Source organism: Schistocerca americana, chromosome 3, assembly GCF_021461395.2.
Source record: "Schistocerca americana isolate TAMUIC-IGC-003095 chromosome 3, iqSchAmer2.1, whole genome shotgun sequence".
Lineage (NCBI taxonomy): Eukaryota > Metazoa > Arthropoda > Insecta > Orthoptera > Acrididae > Schistocerca > Schistocerca americana.
Genome location: NC_060121.1, coordinates 221,772,395 through 221,798,242, shown reverse-complemented (window position 1 = coordinate 221,798,242; position 25,848 = coordinate 221,772,395). Strand labels below are relative to the sequence as shown.

Genomic DNA, 25,848 nt, shown 5'->3' with positions numbered 1-25,848 from the left:
GGTCATTTCTATATTACCTATTGTGTACATATCACTGTTTTATGTACACACGTGATAAGATGTTTTCCCATTTGTTTATTATCCAGACGGAGGTACGCCTCAAATGGCTCTGAGCACTATGGGACTTAACTTCTAAGGTCATCAGTCCCCTAGAACTTAGAACTACTTAAACCTAACTAACGTAAGGACATCACACACATCCATGTCCGAGGCAGGATTCGAACCTGCGACCGCAGCGGTCGCGCCTAGAACCGCTCGGTCACCCCGGCCGGCGGTACGCCTCATTCAACAGTCCTGTTCCACGCTTATCATTATCACTGTTTGCGTACAATAGACTTAACACTGCCAAACATTATTTTTATTAATTTAACACGCACGTAACTTGTTCCAGAAACGATTGGTCAGCGTAGAAATGTGCAAACAACAGTGCACCTCACATCCAACCTAAACAAAGGTGTTCAGAAAGGCTGCTGCAAAATTCAAAACAATAATTTCTACTTCACTGTGAAGGTAAATGACTCTTTGCTCTGCTTCCGTGCTAACGTCCATAGAAATATTAATATAGTTTAACCTAAAATGTGGCTGTTATCGTAATACAGACAAAAATTTCAAATCAGTAAATAATGAAAACTCACTGATGGAACCGTTTGGGAGTTAAACCAGTATTTTCTAATAGCGGGCTGCTGGTAATACATAAACATTAAGGTCTAAACGTCACATAGTCAAGAAGGCCATTTTAGACGGAACAAACCTCAGATCTCATAACGATAGGCAAAGCAAATCAGCAAAGCTGTTTTCAAAGAGACGAAATTAATATAGAAGAAAAGAACCAGATCATATCTATAATATAAAACAAGAGACTGATGGTAACGAGCCACAAGTGTCGTACAAGCCAAAATATGTAAGTTACCAAAAATTAGGCATGATACACACTGGCCTGTGACAATCTTTGCTAACTCGCACGAAAAGCGTAAAAGACTGCAATGTGATCAAAGCCACTGACCCGCCAATTTGCTTCTCTGGTAGTTACAAATGAATTTGGGGCAGTGGAGAACTTCGACTAACGTTACTACGATCTCCCTTCTGCTGAAGAGGAAAACTGTTTTCATGCACAGCTAAATGAGCTAACAACGGGGTGCAGCTATAAGATAGTGAACTATCTCTCGGCAAGAAAAACACGATAAAAATTTCTGGTCGTTCGTCCAGAGACTTCCTTGCGCTCTCTTCTCCAGGGACGAAATATGGATGTCTCAAAAAGTTATACTGTCAAATGCAGAACTGCAATTTAGCTCTCGGTCTTCGCTATTACTTAACTGGCATTCGAATAAACCGTGCGATAAGGATGGGAACAATAAAACAGCATGTTTGAGACAGAGCGAGGCGCACTTTGACTAACTACAGTGGCGTAGCCGGCGATTCGTTTCGCGCCTGCTCTCTATCACTACAGATGATCAGCGCAGGAATCCGAGAAGTGCGGTGGAGGTGGGGTGAGGGTATGACATTCTGCGAGGCGAGGATCGCGCCCAAATGGCAGCCTGGTATCCCGCGCCTCCTCTGGCCCGTGCTTCTCCTCCTCTTTTTTGTGATGCCGAGCGGGCGGTGGAGCTTGCATATTGCTTCCGTCAATCAGCGCGTGTAGCGAGAGGATTCCTGAGGCGCGCTGTCCGACGCCACCAGGGGGTGGCGGCGACGCCCAGGGCGCACGCGACCACCCCTCCCTCCCCTCCCCACCCCCTCCCCATCACCCAATGCCCCCCCACCACAACCCACACATGTGCTCCCCCCTGGCTCTGCCAGGCCGGCTCTAGTTCGCACAGCCTCATTCCTGCCGTAGCTCTGCAACATGTACACACACACACACACACAGTAATCACTGCGTCTAAGCCTAACCGATAACTCACTGTTAAATGCTGTGAAAAGTATTTCGACTCCTGCGTTTACTTGGTAATTCACCATATTATTCTACTGATGGAATTTCACCAACCATGTTTGGGATTGACAACAAAACGTTTGATCTGGATCCTTCACACAGTATCAGAGTGTAATGACGTAGTGTAACTTTCCGACAGATTGAAGCCCTGTACTGGATTAGGACTCAAGCTATCGTCCTTTCCTTATCTTATTACCGACAGTCAATAAAATTCTTCTGGGTGTGAAGCCGCATTGTCATCTATAAAATTCCGACGTTTCGGCGACTGTTGCAAGGCGCCTTCCTAAGGGTGTATTGCGCCCTGCAACAGTCGCCGAAACGTCGGAATTTCATAGCTGACAATGCGGCTTCAAACCCAGAAGCATCTTATTGACAGCGACAGCGGCCGCGGAAGCCTACGTTTACATTATTACCGACAGTTAAGTCTCACTGCCCGACTCCAAAGCTTCGGTCGGCCTGTATCTCTGAAGTTCGCAGTTTCCAAAATTTGTCCAGCATGAACATAAACGAAACTGAGAATACTTTTTGCAGGTCTCAATATTTACTCAACTTTCACGTAATGGATATTGCTTTCACAGCTAATACGGCGTAGTATTATATATATATATATATATATATATATATATATATATATATATATATATATATATAGAGAGAGAGAGAGAGAGAGAGAGAGAGAGGAGGGGGGAGGGGAGAATCGAGAAGAAAACGAAATCCGTATTAAGACAAAGTCAGTAGTAAATAAACTCGACTTTCTTAATTTCTACCGATTTGGTTGGTTGTTTTTGGGGAAGGAGACCAGACAGCGAGGTCATCGGTCTCATCGGATTAGGGAAGGACAGGGAAGGAAGTCGGCCGTGCCCTTTCAAAGGAACCATCCCGGCATTTGCCTGGAGCGATTTAGGGAAATCACGGAAAACCTAAATCAGGATGGCCGGAGACGGGATTGAACCGTCGTCCTCCCGAATGCGAGTCCAGTGTGCTAACCACTGCGCCACCTCGCTCGGTTCTACCGATTTCCGAAGTATCTTCGCAAAGATAGGCCCAGCACCTTTATTTGAAGAGCTCATAGCGTTTTAATTACAGGAGGAGAATTAAATGAAGACACAGAGGAACAAGAGGACTTGTCTTTCGATTGAGGAAAGGGTAGTGGTAAACATAACATTAACACCTAGAATATCAAAACGAAGGATTCGTTTGGTTCGACAAGACATGACAAAAATATTTGTCAGCTCATTTGAAAAGGTCACGCGGAAATTCGCTTAAGAAACGCTAAACAATAAATGTGGAAAGCTGAACCTACGCAGTAATGTGGACTAAACAGTAGAAACGAAAAATCAACTGGGTAAAGTATTACATTCCTGCGTTGTTTCCAAATAGCTGTAATAATTGTACCACAGTATTTCTAGAAGCTCAAGGAGACAACAAGAGAAGTGTTTTAAATTTTGTAAAACTATTGCATTGACGTTCTGTTCTTATTGAAATTGTGCTCGAGGTTTTGACTGACAGCTTGGTGAATTGTAGCTTCCAACAGACAACTGGCAGTTATGGCCAGTGGCATTCGTGTTCCTTGCCCAAAACAGCTCTTCGGCTACCGTTAACAAAGTTTGCTCCCAAGACTGCAATTTTAAGAAGCATTTAAGAAGTTCGTGTTATTACATACAGCTTGAAACAAAGCGCGGCGAAAAGGTGACAAAGTGCATTGATTACTAAAACGGTGTTATTAACAGAGCAACTTCAGGAGCAGATTAAAACAACGAACTACGAGAAGCGCGCGATTTAAAAGAAATAAACTTCAGGGAAGCCCCGTTGTCTGGTCCGTTGTGAATCAGTCGTTATCAGGAACATTCCCCCTCCCCAGCCATGCCATGCCATGGCAAGCCATCGCGCCTTCCCTTGACTATTCGTTAGCTCGTGGACGACGGAAGGTCGCCCATGGACGCAGTTTATACCTCGCCCGCGGCTGTGTTATTAACAGCGTTAATATAAGCCTTAATGAGGAAAGCGCTGTGCCCCTGGTAAGTAGCAGGGTGTGGGGCCTGCCGTACCAAACACGCGGGGTGCTTAACATACCTTCTTAATTTCTGTCCGCGCCATTTGAATAATCTCAAAATCTATCAGGCCATATGCGTCTTATATTTTCTCTCCATCAGATGTTACGTAACGTTCCGCGGCAGAATAAGGTTCAACTTGCAGACACACGCAATAACCACCCAAATATGTGTCAGAGTGTGTAATGATAGCGCCCATTCTTATATTTTTAAGCACATGAAGAATAGAGCAATACATCTCATTACACCAAAAATATTTTTGCAGTTCTTCCTTGAATTAGTTAACAGAAGAACCGAACGTATGAACCAACGATGCTAGCGATATATACAACAACAAATACTCGTTGAAGAGTAGTAATCATTGCTTAAACGACCAGAGTTGTTCATATAAACGTCAAGTTGCTAGTGCGCGAATGCTTTTATTATTCGAAATAATAAGGTCATAGGAAATCGACGGAATTATGTACTGTAAGATTCAGATTCATCCTTACACCTCCGCGAATTTACATTCAGCTTTAAATTCCACTGATTTTTTATTCCGACACGCAAATTCTCACACTCATGCTACACGTTTTCCATCAGACCTCAAGGGACAAAGATGAAACACAGGGTGTCTCGCGAAAGACGCCCGAGAGGCCCCCTCTCTGGCGTCTTCCGTCAGGCACCCGGTATTATCGCGTGCTAATATAAATTTAAAACGCAAAAATTAACTCGTGTACCTGTCGACGAGGTGATACATGTCTTATGCTACAAATTTCACTTCATCCATTTACATAATTAAATGTCAATGATGAAAAACAAACGCACAAGAACCCTACACACAACTATAATGAATGACGTTGACGAACGACACATCACTTGAGACAAACTCGACCAACCTGAATCCTGTTTTTATATCAATTTGAAATGTTTCGTACCGAATTAACTATCTACTTCTCAGCATTTTTATGATTTTTCCTTTCTTCTCGTTTCTGAAGCAACAGAACACAATACTGACACTCAACTGACGTCAGAATTTTGTAGCTCATTTTGAGACTGATTCCATTCTTTTTCGGAGACTACATGTTCATTTCCACTTTTCCGTTGCCAGTACAAGAGCGTCGAATTAAGACTAGCAGTTTCGTTGACAACGTCAGAGTACGTCAGTAACTAGAGAAGGGAACAGAAACTGCTTAGCTCACATGCTTCCGAAAGCTGAATACCTCCTCTCAGTCATACCGCATCACAAATAGATGTCAACAGAAAAACGAGTCCGACATTAGCTAACAAACTCCGTGCATGAAGCCACGTATAAAAATTCTACATTAATTTCCGTATTCAGTCATTTGTTTCCTTTTAATGCAACGACTACAAAACAAAGTGTAAATTAGGCGACGATCGAACTTTTCCTGGGTTCGCTGTGTGGTACCTTCACAGATAACTACGTGCTACTCACTTTCCTACAGATTTATGAATACTACTGATCATAATAATAATCATTCAAATAATCAAGAGGTTTTAAATGGCCGACATCAGTCAGTCGCCAGTGTCAACAGCATTCGCCTTTAGGTTCTTAGGAAATGATATCGAGGTATTTTTTAATTGTTAAGGTGCCAAATCGAGCACTGTTTATTTTTTATGTATATGATACACATCAGCATGCACCTATTTTTGCTTGATAAACAAACAAACAAACAAGAAAGACATGTACAAGAGCACGAAGTTCCTAGAACCAGAAGAATGCACTGGTCTCCAACACCGACTGTACGCTAAAACTCAACCTTTGAAACTAGCACTGTTCAGAAGTTTCATGTGAGCTCTAAGGGGTGTTATTCAGAAGAAGACAGGAAAGTAAAAACGGGCGTCTTAATGAACTGTTTTATGAGTTTGAGCGTAAACGAAGTAGAATGTGGAAATTTGCTAGGAAAAAGCAGCAATCTGGTGAGTTTAGCGTGGACCCAATACTGACTAGCCAAAAATTTTAAGTAAAAGAAAGATGGCCGTATTTTGTGACAGATAGCTTATAACGGATGCTCAAGATGCGGCTATGCACATGCGAAGGCAATGACGTCGCATAGCTATTGAAGAATTCTGACTCTATTAATCCGAAAAACTACTGAAAAAACAGCTTCCATGAAGACGCTAATTTTTTTAAAAATAACCGTGCAATTAACTGTAATGCATACACACCTGGAAGAGGAAATATTATGTAACGCTACGTCAAAGAACTGTGCGTGATCTGGACAGTTTGTAAAATGGAACACATGAAAAAAAGTGAATGAAACTTAATACTCTGTACGAGTGATTTTTATTTGCGAGTTTCGCATGTGTACAGCAAAACAGAGTCAGCGGCTGGCGAAGCCGCAGACAAAGGATATGACGAAAAGGATTTCTGTGTCACGAGATAGCGAGCCGCAAACATCCGCGAGAAAGTGTCCTGCAGGCATTCGCTGGACACTCTCCATGCATAAGGCGGGCCTTTCAGGAGGTGGACGTATTCAACCGCCGAGCACACCGCAGCAGTTTCGTACTGATGCGTGAATGAAACTCGCTTTTTTACAGCGAGATAGTATAGGCCTCATAAATAATTTCGCGGAAGTGACAATTCCTATCAATACTTCTTTTTTATAAAATTAATGTCGGACCCTCAAAGATCATGTGTAATACTCTACACAAGTGCAAAAGCCTGGAAAATTATTTCGAGCCACTGCAGTATTAATTTCTTGACTTAAAAAATTACTCGAGATAAGTTCGTAATACATGACACGATTTATATAGAATTCTATGTGTTCTTTTCGGGTACCGTTGCGTGAATACCTTTCGTGCGTTAATGTTATGGAAAATTGCGTAAGAGCTCTGAAGTGTTTAGGCCGAGAATGAACTTATTTGGTATGAAATGCATACCCGCGGCACGCTATTTATTTAGCAACAGAACTCTCTCATGTTCTTAAGATATCCTACTTTACATTAGGAGAGGAGATATCAATATCCACCACCTGAATCATCAACACACGTCCTCGTAATCGCTAGTATTCTTTGTCAAGCGCGCACGTATATTCCACTCGCAGATCTGAAAACATTTGTACAGGCGGCCTTCGCACGCTATTAGTTATTCAGAATGTATGGACTCATTTGTATTAGCAAAAGGCGGGCTTTCGCTCTGTGTTGGGTGGCTTTCATCAGTGCGATCGCTCTTTCATCGCCTAATGAGTCTGAGTAAAATATTGAAGTGACGCTAATCTGAAGGTACGTTCGACATTAAACCTTGTTCGCGGGAGGTTGTTCTTCCCTACACTGCATGTCGCAGCTGAGGTCGCTGGACACGGCGGCGGCTCGGCAACATGCCAGAACATGGAGTCTGGCGACTTTCGACGTCTTCACATCCAACGGGCGGGAACAACTCTTACTTAAACGTGCGGCACAAGTAAACGTAGTTCACCTTCGACTCTCATCCGTTCCTATCCTTGTTGAAGACTCCTGGATTTCGACATATCGGCTCCATAATGGCAAGCTTTTTGGGTTATAATTACTTTCATTAGGGTACGCCACACTCATTTTAGCATCTCTGGGTACGGAAATCAGAATTGAACGCTCCATACGGTGAAGAACGTAAATATCGTCAATAATGGTAAACCACACACATATGCCACAATGTGGAAGTAGCTCGACAACCGGGAAAAAACATAAGGACAGATTGTATGAGAGAGAGAGAGAGAGAGAGAGAGAGAGAGAGAGAGAGTGAACAATGGTTCAAATGGCTCTGAGCACTATGGGACTTAACTTCTGAGGTCATCAGTCCCCTAGAACTTAGAACTACTTAAACCTAACTAACCTAAGGACATCACACATATCCATGCCCGAGGCAAGATTCGAATCTGCGACCGTAGCGGTTGCGCGGTTCCAGACTCTAGCGCCTAGAACCGCTCGGCCACCCCGGCCGGCTAACATAATTTCAACAGGACTGTTAAGGTCGCAGGCTGTTAGTAATACTAAACGCAGAGTCTTAAGCAAGTATTTATATGTGATTTGAAATAATACAGCTTACATTCGCCTACAATCGTTCAATTATTTGCAGACGCTGAGCTATGCGATATAACTTTTCTGCCGTTCTTATGTGTGAAATCTTATGGGACTTAACTGCTAAGGTCATCAGTCCCTAAGCTTACACACTACTTAACCTAAATTATCCTAAGGACAAACACACACACCCATGCCCGAGGGAGGACTCGAACCTCCGACGGGACCAGCCTGCCGTTCTTGAATTTCATATTTTAGCGTTATGCCTTTACACACTCTCCACAGTATATCTAGCCTTGGTTTCCTCCGCTTCAGAACAAATGCTGAATGTAACAGACTTCTACACCACTGCAAACTGTCTACGTCACAAGGATTTACGGTACACTGAAAAGAAAAAAAAAAAAAAATCAGGGGCCATACAAGAGTTACACTGTTTCGAATACGTGACATTTACACTTGAAGGGTGGGTGGCTAGTCAGTACATTTCACGCATCCAGTAAAATTCTTCGCTGTTCACCATGCAATACTGAATTATAAAATATGCTCCACATAGACGCCCAGCTAAATGACAAGCACCTGTTCAGGAATGACAACATTTCTTAGTTTTTTTTTTTAGCAATGTTTCGTAATTTGTGACATTTCGGAAACTGTCGTCATCAGATCAAAATTCGTGAACAACGTTCAGAATAGAATACAATGAACTCTAAGCCTAAACGAGTTGACACCCCGATGAGGCACTGATAATATTTTATTTGACACTGTACATAGTTCTGTAAGTTCAAATTTCTGATCTGATGACGGCAATAGCCTATACGTCGTGATAAACAGCGATCTAGACCACTGTATCCGCAAAAATAGACTATGATCGGAGACTCAATCAGAAAACTTATTTCCTTTATTAATATTTCACGTCAACATGTCGTCCACAGCACAGCTTTCATCACAAGGGCCTTTGTTCGAATTAATTGCCGACCTCACACATCATAGCGATTCAGGACAAGCTGCATAATAGAAGTATGACGGACGTACCAAGATCGAAGTCGGCAAGCTTACAGCGTGTATGGAGGAGAGCAGGCGAAGGAGGAACTGCAGCGTCTCGGTACACAGTTCGATCGCGACGCGGTCCAGTCGGAGAAAAACGAGAACAATAGCTAAATACCTGCGCGCGTAATTGAGAGGCGCGCGAGATCCGGCCGTGGGCTGCTTGGCCGTATACGGTGTCCGCCGAATCTGCAGCCGCCACCGCCAGCACGGTAACTGCCGCAAAACACTCGGCGCGCCTTCCCTTTTGCTTCGATCCGCTCCTAACCATAGCCCCGGCTCGTATAAATTAATAAGGTGTAATTACAGTTAATTGCGAGCGGGCGCGCCGAGGTGGCTCTGGGCTCGACCAGTTTAATGGCGGGTATCGCCGCACCGGCACAAACATCCTGAAATTTCGATGATTTCCCCGAGCACGGCCGATCCTGATCAAAGGCACGGCGCACGGCCGATCGTTCGCCCTTTAATAGTCCACCGGCGAGACCTTCTGCCCGCACGTCGTAGAATCGCTGATAAAGTTGCCTCTATCTTCCGTCGCTGCCTGCGCCCATGTGTACGAGTTCTCCGTATCTTGCTCGATGTGAAGGACGGCCGATCAGATGTCCTTGGCATCTCCCGAAAATATGTAATTTCTACGCAATTATTCCCAACAAAAATAGATAAACAACTTTAATAACTCGACTATGGCTGAGTATAAATTAAATGGTTACTTGTTAATTACGCTAACAATCACCAATAGCTAGGATACGGTTACGTCATAATAATACGAAAACACTATTCGACGTTCTTCCGCTATTGCTTTCGCGTTAATCGTACAGAACATAAAATATGTTCCGCATTAGTAAGCCTCGCTCAAAACGCATTGTGGTATGATATATAACAAATTAAGAGGTGAAAGGTTTGGTAAGAGCAGAAATAATACCGACAGAATGACGAAACAGATTCGATAAAAGTATTATCTTGTCGGTTGTATCACATAACAGCGAACCATGGACAGACGAAAAGAGGAAAAATACGTGGATAGTTTTGAAATTTGGTAATAGAGAAAAATACTGAAACTGAAATAAACTGACGGACTGACGTATGAGAAGTGCTAAAAACAGGAAAGAATTTATGAGAATGAAGGAAGCCATCTTGGCTGGGACATATACCGCGAAGCAGTTGTCTGAAATGAAGAGTCGTTCAACAAATAATTGCGCAGAAGAGGACTCGGAATGCTTGACGACATTAAAAAAATGCAAAGCTGCTGGTAGGTTGAGAAGTACAGGGCAGGGGAAAGTTGTGAGCGTCTGGTCTAAGACAGATATCGGGAACAAATGAGATATCTGGTACTTATAGTAATTATCGCCAAGAAACAAACCACGTAATTGTTTCAAAATTTGCAGCGCTTACTTTCAGCCATGATCGTAAAGTTTCCACGTAACTGATTCAACTTTAGCGGTGCTCATTTTCAGCCCTCACCGAATAGCTTACTGTGTCAGTATTGTACAGATTTCTCTGCACTGCCTACTAAAATTCCGAAGCCCTAATTCTTTCTTTGATTACAATAACTATTTGCGTTATCTGTGAATTTTTCCTTACAACACTGACAAAATAATGTAACTATTCTGCAACATAGGTAACAGTTTTCGAAACTATAGTTAGTGTGTGTTAGTGCAGTAGTAATTGTTAAAACGTTACCAAAATTGCCTACAGGTTATCGTCTATCAACGTTCCACAATGCATTCCACAGATTAACAGCACTGAAAGATTAAAAAATATGATGGTTTCACTTTGCTTGGATCTTAAATGTTATAAGGTGCACTAGCCAGATTCCTGATAAAAAAAAATGTAATTTCAGGAAGTTCTTAATCAAGAAAAAGTATTTCAACTGCCACGGAAAACTTGCAACTTCTTCCACTATTATCTACGATAACGTATCGTAGATAAAGATGAGAGTCAATTTCTCAAGGAAAAATTAATTATACCAGATCTTCCATAATAAATTAAGAACCAATAAGGGCTGCAATACATTACGACGTCAACACCGGCACTTTCATTCCTCACAAAAGTCTATGTGCTACAGCGATACACAATTTCCAGTGCCGTCGTATTTCCTTCTGGGGTAGGTTTACGAACAATGCAAAAATATGAAAAGCACTCTTCCATAAACACAGGTGATTTTTGACGAAATCGGGAAAAATCAAGAGAATATCAAAATAGGTTTCGCTGTAAGATTGACAATTATTTCCACGCATAATAATGTCAGAAGTATTTCAAGTACCGGTACTTATTTTCTGGAGCTGTGCTAATATAGTTAATGTATCAGAGAAGCCGAGGCGCCATAAAAATACGTGGTAAACACCATTAATTCATAATCAAGTCGTTGAAACATTAAACAGTGACATTATCTCTGGTGATTGGTAAAAACTAGGCAACGAAATAAAAATAACAAGCAGTTGAATGACTGTCCTACCTGTCACAAGCAGGTACTAATTTAATTATATTATATTAATTTGTAGTGCATTCCCGTCTCGCGTTGCTCAATATCGGACGTTAGTTTAAACGATACAAACTTTCAATAAATAATTGAAGATTTGATGTAATACAGAATATATCGAATGTTGCACTACATCTTCGCCAACAGGACAAACTGCAGGTGTTCAACAACAACTATATTATTATTGCAATTATTACTATTATTATCGTTATTATAAGCCATTGCTTCACCAATGTCGTTGAAACTTAGCGACTTAGTAAGAATTGGGACTACTGACTTGGTCTGTCTTGGGATTGGGCAAGGAATATCCTTAACTTGCTTAAAATCTTATTTCCCGCAGTGTGGTATGTGTACGCAGTGCTAATTTTCTTTCCGCTTCGAAAATAGCATGGCGGCTCACCGCGGCAGGAAGAATAAAGCACACACACGGCCGAGCTGCCAGTTGCACTGGAATAAGCGTGTTGTGTCCACCACGCGGCAGCTAGACGCGTCCCGCTTTTTACGAGACATTTACATCCTCGCTCGGAGAATACGCCACGTATTCCGAGGGCATTACTGTGGGAGCCCAGCGAAGGTCTTTGTTCCGTGCGCGACACAAGGCTCGACTCACCATTACGTTTTACTGCGAAAGCAAGCAGGAGCATTGGTAAATAGTTTTAAACAACTTATTTCACTGTGAAGTACTATCCGCTTGGGAGAGATCCAGTGGGTGTTACTTCTCAGTCAAGAAAGGGAATCACGTTTTACATTCCTTAACTATACGATTCTTCAGTTTTTATCCCTAAATGAAAATCTTTTTGCGACACACAATAGATAATAAACGGAACGTAAAACACAATGCATATAAATTACTTAGGTGTGATGTCACCATTTTTGTTGGCAAATCAAGTGAATACCAAAAGAGCACGTAAATACTCTGCTTATGTGCAAACACGTTCTTTAATAATGTTTGGTGCAGGTTCATCTGCTGTTTTCTTGGCAAAATATTGTTATGCCTCACTGAAGTTTCGTTCCATCAAATTATCAACACAGCTCGTCTTTGTGGTAAAGTTTCCAGGTTCAAGTGACTGTTGTTAGAACGTGTGTCGTACAGCACCAGAGCTGGAAACCGCCTAGGTTCATTACTAAAAAAGCATTACAGCGATGTTGCTTTAATCTCAGCACATCTTCGTAAGGCAGGATACCGGTAATTTGCTATGACCGCTTCTCCATATACGTACGAACGGACACAACCGTAATAAAATTAGAATATCAGAGGCTATGTTAATAGAAATAATTTGAAAGGGAAAGCGAGAAGAAAAGTGTAGAGGCTATGTTAACAGAAAGAATTTAGAAAGGGGAGGGAGAAGAAAAGTCTATCAATTAACCTCAGGTGGATATTGTACAGTGATTTGCTAATGAGTCTAGACGCTTATGACGGGGAAGCCAGGTGTCCAAAGTGGAATTACTGTACCTTTTTCCTCGTTCAAAGCGCAATCCACTTTAAGTGCAGTTGTTTATGGCAAACGACTGAGAGTTGCTTCTTAAAATCTGCACAACCAAGAACGCGCTGAGAGGACAATACGGAGACGCTAAAAACCTGGTTTGGTAGGCGCTATAAGATTAAATGCCAACTACCCAAATGAAGGATATACAAAAAATTTCAAGAAACAGTTTTAAGAATGTACTACAATCTCTAGCGTCACTCTGTCATCAGGAACATGCAAGCAAGATTTGGCTAATTATAGTGCTCGCAGGCGCATTTAAACCAATCTACCTACCCTTGCTTCATACGCTATTGGGCAAGTAGCAGCTCTAACTCATGGGATAAATGGAGATTGCCACGCATTTCACATTGGCTTCCAGAATATACATGTAGAAACAAACCGCGAACTTGCTCTCTACATCGACATACATTGGGGTGTACCGATGTGTCTCATAAAGTCCTTCGCGGTCGTCGCCAGATGCGAAAATCTTAGGATCTAGTCTAACAACGAGACCACACGGCAACTGCAGTTTAGTATTTCTTTAGATTTAAGTTACATGAAATTCAGAATTCAAATATCAGTATCCCGCAGTATGTCTATGCAACTCTTGTAGTCTCTGTGGTAGAATGCTCAGTATTACACATGGACGGCATGGATTTGCTTCCTGGATGTGGTAAATTATATAAAAATGTGCAAATTGAACGAACATTTCCGAGAATACATAAAATACATAAAGATAAGAAAATTTTTTAATTTGAAAAATCTTTTATAAAAGATCGACAATTAGAAATTTATATATACAATGAAAACTGGAATTTTATGAGCAATGCGATATCAGCAATAAGAAGAAATGTATTTCTTATAAAAATAGCCATTCCACAATCAGCATATATTTGATGAATTTTATATTTAAATGACGTAGGTACTCGAAATGAATGGGGGAAAAATTGACTGAAATGGCACTATAACGTGCAACCGGGTTATTACAAGTCTCGAGCACTATCGACTTTTTTCCATCTTTTTTTATATTTTAAGTTCCACGAAATTACTCGCAGAATATCCACCTTAGTTTAATAATTTGTATTGGCCGAGAGTCGAATACTGGCATCCCAAGTCACTGCCCAGTCACGTTATTTGTGGAAAAGGTAACCTAGCTCTACACCAGTGGTCCATACCGCCCAATAGTGGGCGTTCCAGGTATCACGGTCGGCGGTGGGGAGTTTTAAAAACATTTTCATTAAGTTTTCATAAAATCTTGACACAGTATTTGTTGAATAATTATAATTACATGCTTTAACTTGCTGTAACTCCGCTTTACACATTTAATGAAGTACAGTTCCTTCCCTACTTTATAAATCATCTTACTGTGGAACCGGTGGGCGGTTTGAAAATTTTACTACTAACAGTGATACAAATGCCGGCGACAGGTAATAACGTACTAGACTGTTAAAGACGATTGGTAAATGTCGAAGCCCATTTTCTCGAGAAACTTTTGAGGATTGCTCGGGCGAACGATATCTGAGTTCTGAACTTCATGTCCATAAATATAAAACATCACAAAAATCGTAAAGGCTCTTTGACGCCAAGTCAAGCGAGCAAGACGAATTCCAAATTCATGAAAGATTCCTACAATCGTGTCGGCACTTTCAGACGCTTACGAGGGTAATTTGTACGATTCAGTACCTTCGTCGTGGTCCCGAGATCATTCCGCTTCGAGTTGCCTCTCGTTTTGTCACAGTACAGTTCAGACGGCAGGCTCCCGAAAACGGGTGGCTAGCGCGCCGCTGCGCCCCTTCGTGGGACAGTCGAGACAGAGGCACAGTGATCGAAGCCGGCCTCACCTAGAGAGCACAACCCCCCCCCCCCACCCCCACCCCTCCCCGGCCTCAATTACCACGAGTCCGCAGTCAAAGCGGCCGTCGGCAAAGGCGGTCGCGGCCGCTAATGAAGACAGTGGAGTCCACACAGAGTCTGCGCCCGGCGCCGGACTGACCCGTCCTCCGCGGCTTTATTCCTGGTCGCTCGTCCGTTATCTGCTCCACTTATGATGTCGCTGCCGGCATTAATACTGGGACAGTGTCGCACGCGCGCGGACAAGCTGACGAGCCGACGACACGGTTGCGAGGTAGCCGCGCTATTTTCAGGTCGTCAACTGAAGGGGGCGTGTATACAACCCGTGGGTGCACAGTGGTCCAAGTTACAGCGGTGTAGTGCGGACAGTAGCAAATACTTGGTCTCAGTGGCTTCCAATAACCATTCCGTTATTCAATTTTGATTCGTGGCAACCAGTTGATGAAAAGCTCGTCACTTTCGTACGGACACGACGTCCATAAGTTCATTCATCCCCTTCGCAAGGTATCAGTAAAAAGTTAACAGTATGTAAGTTATCAAAATCAAGTTCCACTTCAGCACTAATATTTTGAGTAAATGAAAGTTGAAACATTCGACGCTAAGCACAATAATGTTTATCTTCAATCTGTACGTAAAGTGCCCTCCGCCACACACCGTTGGGTGGCTTGCGGAGTATAAATGTAGATGGGAGATCCACAAACTCGATCTCTAACCGCGCAATTCTTTCCACACGATTCATAATCAAACATGTACTAATAATTCGCAGGCTCAGGAACGGCTTGCAGCAACATTACCTCCAATGATCCACAGTCTAATATTTCAGAAAAATGTCATGCGGAATTTCCAAGAAAGTAATATGCAATTGGAATCGTTCACATCCAATTATCGGATAAAATTATGTTTACAGTTCATTACCATCAACCAAGGTGGTGACAATCGCTTGCAGATAATTTATTATGTTAGAAAAGTCCAGTAGCCACGTAAAACTTTAATTAGCGCGGCTGCAGAAAGCTCCCCGAGTTCATTCACATCCTAGTACCTGGCGTCGCCTTCGCTGGAAGGTGACACGATGCCTAATTAGCGCTGACGCTGTGCGAGTTAATTTCACGCAATTTATTGCGAAACAGCTATCGGCACTTGCCGTTATACGCAATCCGTTACTTCCGGTCTGCAGAATTATTCTTCTCAGACGCCTTCTCATCTATGAGCTCACGAAACATTCGATTACGTGCAATTAGCAAGCTAGATGCGTAAGGAATGCTAACTGTAAACCGAACAAGTCTGCGGATCTAAATCTAACAAAGCGCGTGTACACAGTGGGGACCAGTGCTGAAAGTGCTGTAAGCGAACCTGAAACAAAATAGCAGGTACTGTTTGCTGTGATCGTAAAACAGTGATCGAAATCAAGCAAGATTGACAAACGAACATCGATAATCATAAGAAATATCTTACTGCTTGTATATAGTGTGGACGACGAGAAGAAAAATTTGGAAAATATTTACAGCAGCTGAAATACTAATGGCACAGTAGCTGAACTACTAATGGCAATAAATATCTACACGCCGGCCGCGGTGGTCTAGCGGTTCTAGGCGCTCAGTCCGGAACCGCGCGACTGCTACGGTCACAGGTTCGAATCCTGCCTCGGGCATGGATGTGTGTGATGTCCTTGGGTTAGTTAGGTTTAAGTAGTTCTAAGTTCTAGGGGACTGATGACCACAGATGTCAAGTCCCATAGTGCTCAGAGCCATTTGAACGATTTGAATAAATATCTACAAATAAATAAGCATCTTACATTTGATTGGTTGGGTTGAAGAATAAAGGGACTAAACTACAGGGTCATCAGTCCTTTACATTTCAATTTGATGTACTAGGGCGCACTTTTTATGGTGCTACAACGTAAAAGAGAAGTAAAGCAGTAAACTGCTGAAGTTTTGTCTAGAGTACTGCTTTAGCGGAAACGGTGTACAACATAATTTGAATATTCTCGTACAGCAACAAGCAAACGAGCCACAGTTGGTATGAAAAAAAAAAAAATCTGCACCGTATTTCCTGTGGGGTAAAAAATTATATCGAAATACAACCTACAGATCTCGTAAAATACATGCAGAAATTGTGTGAATTATTTCTGTCTACAAACTCTTGCTTTGCTTTTGAAATTGCGCTTATTTTATCTCAATAAACTAGCAATACGCAACGAGCAACAGTACTATCGATGTACAGAAAGAGACGCAGAAAAAAAAGTGGTCTCTCTTCAGAGTGTATCCACAACTGTTATTCACTGTCAAACGATAAAATCCGCTACAGTTGAAAAAATTATTTACTACTGAAAAGGAAAGCACTACCCTGTTTCAGGACATGTCGCAACTTAAGGTGCATAAAAAATGTGAGTCCGCAATGAATGTATAACTTAAGTTAAAATAGAGCATTCCTCGACTTGCAGCAGGATATCCTCTACAACCCTAGGTCTGCGAGAAACCCTTTCGCAGCGGAGGACAACCGTCCAGACTTAGCGGCGCGCCACACATGGGTACGCACGAAGACAGAAACGCGGCCTTTCGAACACAGTGCCCCACACGTCAATAGTAAGCACAACCGAAACCTGGGATATGCAGTCTTTATGGACTCACATTTTAATATGCACCTGAAGATGGGACATATGTTCTGAAACCTGGTAGTGCCTTCCTTTTTAGAAATAAATAATTTTTACAACTGCAGCGGATTTTATCCTTGACGAAAAGGAAACAAAATGTATGGACAAGTGCGATGTGAAGTTTGAACAGTTACTGGAAACGGAAACTGATGAGAAATTAACTGCTGTAGAAGCAACATGGAAACGGTGTAAGGTGAAATATGAGTTTTTGTGCTACACTGTAACTCTTGCTATAAAATACTGGATGGCGGACAACACTGGGATTTATTTTTAGTATGACACTGGGGAACACACTAACCGGGTGTTTTATCTGTGGAACGGCACCCGCTCCATCTAAATACTATTTTCTTACGTCAAAGCGAGGACTGCTGTAAGGCTTCGTACAACTCTACTACCGAAATCTCGGTCCCGGTTTTCGGCACACGCCTAAGTGACACAGTGTAGTCGTTTCGAGGCAAGAAATGCCCGCCGAGCCGGGCTGGGAAATCAGTGCGTGGCAGCGGGACGGCGGCTACGGCGAGGCAGCGCAGCAGGTAAGGGCCGAGATAAACACGCCAGATAGGCGCGCTGCCCGGGCCGACAAATGACGCCAGATGCGCCCAGGCCGGCCGGGGCCGGGGCCTCGCAGCGGTGACACCGCCGCCCGGCCCCAGCTCAGCCAGTCTCGTTAACGCTCATCAGCTTTTCATAACGCGACGCCCTGGACCACGGCCTGCGCCGAGAATACACAGTTGCTCCGGACACTTACTTAGCCCATCTGGCGAGAGATCACGTACAGCTCACGCGAATAACGAATCGGGACCGGAAAATAGTAGTGCACCTTGATACCGCCTTCTACCCATGTTAAGTCTTCCCACGCACGTATAGCGCCAACCAGATTCGTAGGTGGAATGCCAGGTGCAAGTCAGAGTTCATCGAGAAATACAGTCGGAAATAACATTTAGTTGGAACGATAAAACAGCTAGCGGACACAGCATCGAATCTTTTGGAGTCCTAAAAAAAAAAAAAGATACTTCGTTTACCCAGCGATATTTTTCCAGTTGTTTCCAATAAAATGAGAATTAACTTACTACCTTGTATATTTTGAGTTCTTTTATATAGATTGTCGAATCGAAAACCCCCACGTTCTTTCATTGTAACCTGCCTCCACAATGTTGTACTCTCCATAAAATAACGGAGCCACGCTTACCCAAAGGATGAAGTACTTAATAAGAAATACTAAGCATAACGATAAGAAATAACGGGTGTCCCCACAATATTATCAATAAACCACTGTAAAGCAGGGGTGTCCAACCCGCGCCCCCATGCGGTCCAAAGCAAATATCAAAGCGAACCAAGAAGTGAGCGTCCATAACACGATCGACAGTAATAATAATAATAATTATTATTATTTCAATATGGATTCCTGCCACACAATGCTAATCTCTCATTGGTACATCGCGGTTTTTTCCTGTTGTTGGTTTTAAGTATATTATGTGCGACCCAAATATACACGTCTTCTACCAATTTGGCTCAGGCAGCCTAATAGGTTGGATAAAGTTGCCACAAACGGTACGTAAACATCTGCAATAAAGACGAAATAATCAGAAATATCTGCAAAGGAACAGAGCAAAAATGTCCCTCGTTTATTACACTTTGGTGCAGACATACGTACAGCTAGACGAAGAAAAACCATTTCTGTCATACGGGCAAGCGCTTTGAAACTGTGAGAAATTGATTCAATAAATGTACACTGGGAAAGTGACAACATATACACAAAACCAAAATTATGAATTATTTTACATACACACGACACTGCCAACAGGATGGGTTTCAACGATCCTGCACCCCATAGAAAAATGCAATATTGCACCGATACAAGCAAGTATTAATATGTAGACTGGCAACAAAAAGCGCTGGTGAAAATACTGCGTATCATGCACTCAAAGACGATTCGCCGACAAATGTCACAATTCTTAAACAGCAACGCAGAGCCCTTCTTCGAAATTAAACTCACGTCTCACAATTCTACGTAGAGTCTGTGTATACGGTTTCCATTCCGTAGCACTAAAGTTGGTGTACTGTCGATAATCTTTCAAACCACCTTATCACTTCTTCACAACGGTATAGCAGATTACATGTTCAACGTGTGACGTCATTCGACGAGTGTTCTCAGCGCAACGGAAGCAACGAGATTTATTTGCGAGCGAATAATTTTAAACAAAAATCTCAACCAGCAAATCAACACTGCGCAAGATTTATAATGCAACTGAGCCGAAGTCGTATTCGCGGAAAATAAGTACTGGTAAAATTTAGAAAATCTGTTATCTCACCGCATTTTGTAAGGAGTCCGCATAATTACAATATACATACATATTTTTTTCAAACTAACGTATGAGTGATTTATTGATTTCGCCAGTAAACTGATAGCCACATGATTCAAGTTTTTACCCTATAAGGCACAATACGTGTTAGAAACACGGCCAAAGTCAGAACCTAAGGCGAGACTGCCGACACAGGAAATTGATTTATTCTGTTTCAGCGCAATATAAAATGTGTAGAAATTAGACGAAAATTATGCTATTACAGTTCACCTGAAATTATCGAAGTCTTGCAGGTGGCCAATTGTGGGATCGTGTGACAGGGGATGAAGAAATATTGACACAAGGAATCTCTTTGCACAGGCTGCACAATAACAATAGCAACGAGACACTAAGCTGTAGTGCAAGATAACGAATGTGTGATTGCCACATAACAGAAAATTATTTTTGTCCTAGACTGAAGAACGAACTGAGAACTAAGGAGTCGCATATTCATCTTGTCATGATTATCTAGTTTTAGTCGGAAAAATTGTCCTGTAGTTATTAAGTCCTGACGCGACGCAACCTTATTAATCAGGCTTCACCTCTGTGTACCGTATCGTCGTCTGACCAATTACAACATGTCGTTCCCAACAACTGGAATTTGTTTTTGCAGTCAGGTACAATATGGCACCAAAGCCCATACGAAAAATCCTCATATTAACTGGAACTTGCGCGAGATTCAACAGACCAAAAGGAGCGTCTCTGGAATACTAGCCCAGGAGATGTATAGTGGCAGGAAAAATAATGAACATCTAGACATTGCAAACGAAAAGAAGAAAGCGACGGTAAGAAAACGATGCTTGATAGGGAAGCACAGTTAAGAAGAGAGACTGACTAGACAAGCAATGCTGATTACTCATGTCACTGTACAAACTGCCACAAGTGTGGCTTCCGTACAGTGTGGAAGACGAGCAGCGGACAGCTATCAGCTTGCTTGTCGGCGGATGCCGTAGCCGCTAAGTTTCCTGTAACCGGGCGGAAGGTTCGTGTCTACACATCGCCTCTTGCGACACAGGCGCGCCGACAGATCGTGGAGCGCTCACCACTCTTCAGAGAATCCACCCGTCAGACACACACCATCGGCCAAGCGCAGTCACGAAATAACAAAGATAAAACTATACACCCCACTAGGTGGCAGGCGCTGTTGTTACAACTACGTTGATTACCACTAAAATGTCGAAGCAAAGCACTCTCCACTCTTAACTTGACTGACGTCTCGTGCCATTCAGACAGCCATAAAAGCAATAAATCCTGCGAAAAAAGCAGCGAATCACACAGAGAATTTTCGCTTACTCGTCAACTGATATTGCGGGTATACGGTAGAACGGACGAGAATACGAGATTCGAACAACACATATCTGCTGGCAGTGTGGTATCTCTACCCACAGCCACTAACAGGAATGAATATCACAAATATAATACGAGCACCTAACAACAGGGTCTTCCGCAAACTTCTACTCGATTCGTCCGACTGCACGCTAGGGGGAAAAAAAATGAGTTTACGTTTTTCTACTGCCTTTAATTTCTGTATTCTCCTGTCTTTGCTATCAGTATAACAGAGAAAAATAATTAACAAATTACACGACCTTCCAGACAAATCTCCCGCCAAATAGAGTCACAGCAAGCGACTGGTGATATTAGATGCTCCTGACGTTTAATCAGTAACAATGATAGTTTGCATACAAGAGTTGTATGGATTAGTAGTTAAATTGCTCTTGTAACACACCGAATTAATTTAACGAGTTTAAAACTAGCGTACCATTAAGATAAAAAAGAAAACGCTGTCACTAACCCTATGGTTGATTTGGACATCACACTGCTTTACCAGACGTGGTAATATTACTGCTGTTAATCTGCAAGAAACCTGTCCTCAGAGTTTCGCTGCAACAATTACAAAATGAAAATTTTAAGTGGCAAACGGTCCAGTGCCGCTTTCCATATCTGTAAACACATTCAAAGTTCATGTTAGTCCAAGACATTTCTCTGTACGAATTTTTTTAACGAGTGACACTTGATAGTTGTCACCACACTTTGACATAACGAACAATACTTTTAACATGCGTATACAGACCTTCAATACCGAACTATTTGTAGTGTGTGTGTGTGTGTGTGTGTGTGTGTGTGTGTGTGTAAAAGCATGGGAGACCGGCCACAACCCACCCACGCGGCCAGCTTTACGCGCTGTAAAGCACGGGGGCCAGTTTCGGAGGAAGTTTACTACCTGCTACCGCTGTCGAAGTTAGGTGCGAGCCTAGGCGGTTACTGCGCCAACATATCCTTCACTAAACGGCGGGAGATGGCCACCGGCCACAAATTTAGGACGCAGCAACTAAGAGACGGTAAAAATACCATCGGGGCGACTCGCCAATGAGGGAATCCGCAGGACAATAGTGAAGACGAGATTTCCTTTTTTGCCGTACTCTTCCAGATTTCCGAGACTGAGTGCCAGTAGGGAGGGAGGGTGCCGGATGTGAGGTGGTACCCCTGTTTTCGGAGACAGCGACCGACCCGGCGGCTAAGATGCGTCTATATTTTACAGCGACGTCCTTGTAGGAGGCAGTAAAATGGCGAGGAAAGAGGTTCCTCCGGCGACACAGGAGGACGCCTTCGCCGTCCCAGAGACAATAAAGCGGCCACCCCCGCCTACCTGCACCCTGGCCTTAACAACCCACCGGCGTGCCCCAACAGGCCCCAAAAGCGCTGCTCCCCACACAGCGCACATTTCCCCAGCTCCCACTCACTGCCCCCAAAAAACCATCAACTTCATACTTCGAATCAGCTTTTATCTGTCTGTAACTAAAACCATAGACGCCGCAAACAGCAACTCCTACCATTTATTTAGACGCTCCTTAATACCATACTGGTTTCAACCAACCTCCGTTCTTCCTCTGAAGCAAGATACGTACTATTTTCTGTAAAAAAATGTTTCCACTTTGTAGGAGGATTTTTAGATCAAATGCACATATAGGGAATCGTAATACAAACGTCAAAATGTTTCTACATTAAATGTACGCAACGATCTGAGAGGAATTTTAAACTAGCGTACCGCTAAGATGAAAAAGTCGAAATTATCATCAACCCAATGGCTGGTTCTAATATCACACCGCTTTACCAGGCATAGTCTTATTACTGATGTTAGGCGCTTGCCTGCATCGGACTTTTCAGATGACTTACCTAACCAGTGACAGGAAGACCTTAAATTCATCGTCAACTCACAAACAGGATGAAACTCGGCATTTGTCATATTAACCTATATTTACAGAGGTGGAAAAGTAACAAATGATATATAAAAATCCTTGGTCCCACCGGTATTCGAGCCATCCGAATAAACTGGAAAGAAGCACCAAACTGCAGTATAGTTCATATTTTCTGCATTGCATTAGTTAACACCTTCACGATTTGTCATTTGTCTGCCGGCAAGACTACTCAGACTAGAAGCGTATCTGCACAGAACGAGGTTAAATATATTTTCTGTCATGCTATACTACGTGAAACTGCTTCCACTCTCGCCTGGTACTGTATGCGTAACAGCAAAAACCACCTAGTCGGTAATCGTATAACGCACAAAATTGGAAAGTACGGCTACCATATACTTTGTGGGCGTACCGCGTCCTTTCTCACAGATTTTTTTAATTGTAATAGTCAATCTGCAGTCACTACACCCTTACTGCTCCTGCTACCACATACGAGTCACCAGGTAGCCTTCACTTTCAGTTTAACAGTTGATTTCTCTCATCGATTCACACAGAAAGTGATCAACAGCAGAATTAGAGAAACGGAAGTATATTCAAAGCTGGAAAAACTAATTTTAGTCACCGTAAATAATGGTGTGTAGCCCCAAATTGTGCTGGACGCGGCAGAGCCTATAAACATATCGACACTGCAGACGGTATATTATGATAAAATACTCTAAAGCTCAGAGCACTGTATACTGACTCATCTGGGCGTAATTGAAACTGATTATCACAAATTCTCCAGCAATTGTAATATTCTGTTGCTAATTTTTAGTGATCCAGAGTTACTTACAACTAATCGCAGAAGAATCCCCGCAGCAAATTCTAGATGATAAAAGCTGAGGAAGGCGAAATGCAGGACGCATCCAACTGCCCGACCGCGGAAAATATCCGCCTACTGATAAAAAGAATGATCCCCTTTCCTGTCTTAAACGGAACTGTAGCTTCCTCGGAAAAAAGATAACACAGGCAGACTTTCGCAACCGGTGAAATTACTACACACTCCTCACATAGTTTCGTAACTGGCTCATCAACCGAAACGCTGCCTTCAGCAGAAAAGCAATGACGCGCACCGAGCGTAAATGGAAACGTGCTAGAGCTCGCCGATACCGAGAAGTACACACCAGATGTGTTGCCAGTTGCAACGGGAGACAAAAGCCGAATATGCAGATAGAGAAGCGAGGGTTGTAGCTCAGCATTTAATTAGCTAACTGGGTAAGTAGGAGAAGGAAAAGTGAGCCAAACAGTAGCGACACAACAGTGGTAGGTGCATTGTTATCGGAGTTTGATAACGCGGGAGCGCGTTGTCCGAGCGAGAATCGAGATTGGACGCGCTGGCGGTTGTAGGCCGAACGTGCGGGAGCCGGCTCGTCAGATGCCGGCCAGCGAGGCCGGAGATGCCGGCATCACCTGCGCGCCCGCGCGCTCATCCGCACTTAACGATTCTCATGCAAAAGAGCGCTGTTTAACACTTAAGACACTGCCGGAACCTGGCACCCACGGAGCACTTTCAGTGGCTGCTAAAAACAATGTCACCCCTGGAGACCGAGTGCGGTTTAAGGATTTTTTTAGCTGTACCTTCGTTTATTATGACGCAAGTCCGTCCGCATTTCAGTGAATGACATATAAATTCACAAACGGCTGACTTTTCATAGTTAACGGTCGGATGCTACAGCGGAGCTGTCACAATCGGCGTACTGTCAAAACTAGACACGAAACACTTCAGGGGGCAAGGTGCGTGAATGAAGCAATGAACAGCTGACGCATGCACGGCACTAGAGAACACAGATACGGGCAGAAGTAGTGTCACACACGGCGGCGCCGGGGAATTCACAAACACACAGGACGACAAGACATGCGATGGTAAACAATGCAGGGTAGGGAGACACGAGAGAGGTTTTGGCTGCAACACACACACGCCTACCTGAGTGCATTTCCTCCGAGTTCCTGGATACTTGCGCGCACTGGCGTCGGCGCCCGGCGCCAGAATCTCACGGCTCGTCGACCGGCGTCTCGCTGTTGTCATGCCAACACAATCACTCGGCCGCCACCATAGCGCACTGCACAATCGACGGCACTGTCCTCGGGCGTGTCGCTGTCGCTGCCACTGTCGCTGCCGCTTCGCCGGACACCCGAGTGAAAAGCCTCTCTCTCCTCCCCCGTCTGCGTCGCCGTCTCTTCCCTCCTCCGTCTTCCTTCTCGTTCGTGTATACTATTACGTGTCCCTCCTTTCACGAAAGCAGTGCGCGCCTATGTAGAAAAGGAAGAAGTCTAGCAGCAGGTTAGGCTCGGTCGCTCCAGTTCTTGTCCTTTTTCCTCCTCCTCCTTTTTTTGGCGCTGGCGATATTATCCATGCGACAAGAGTGACCGATGCTCTCCGAGCGGAGGTTGTCCGCGAACTGCCGTCGCTGCATACACTTTATAATCAATCGTGAGCGAGCGAGCGGGCGAGCGTCCGTGGAGGGGAGCGGGCAGCGTGCACTGGCGGGGAGCGACGAGAGGGGAGGGGCGAGGGAGGGGGGCGCGCCCCGAGGAGGTGGGTGGGGTGGAGGGGGGGCAGAGTTTTCAAGGAGGTGTCTCGGCCGGCGTGTCTCCCTCCCGCTCGCTCGCGCCCTCCGGGCCGTCGCTCCCTCTCTCTCTCGCGCGCTCACCGTTTATACACAAGCTGCACAAGATATGGAGGAGGAGCTGCAGCGGGCGCGGGGAGAGGGAAGCGGGAGGGGGTGTTATAACTACACAGGGGCGGGGAGCACAGGGTGCCGGCGGCGGGGTGGTGTATACGTGTGTGTGTGCGCGCGCGCGCCAGTGT

At 43.7% G+C, this 25,848-nt stretch overlaps 1 protein-coding gene across 2 annotated transcripts in view; it reads right to left on the bottom strand.

The window, feature by feature from the left end:
• LOC124607509 (zinc finger homeobox protein 3) overlaps positions 1–25,420 on the bottom strand; it is a 112,013-nt gene extending 86,593 nt beyond the window's left edge. For both annotated transcript variants that reach the window (XM_047139895.1, XM_047139896.1), the window contains exon 1: positions 24,964–25,420. The gene's annotated coding sequence lies outside the window, so the exon portion shown is untranslated. The remainder of the gene's footprint in view (positions 1–24,963) is intronic.
• Between the last annotated feature and the right edge of the window lie 428 nt (positions 25,421–25,848).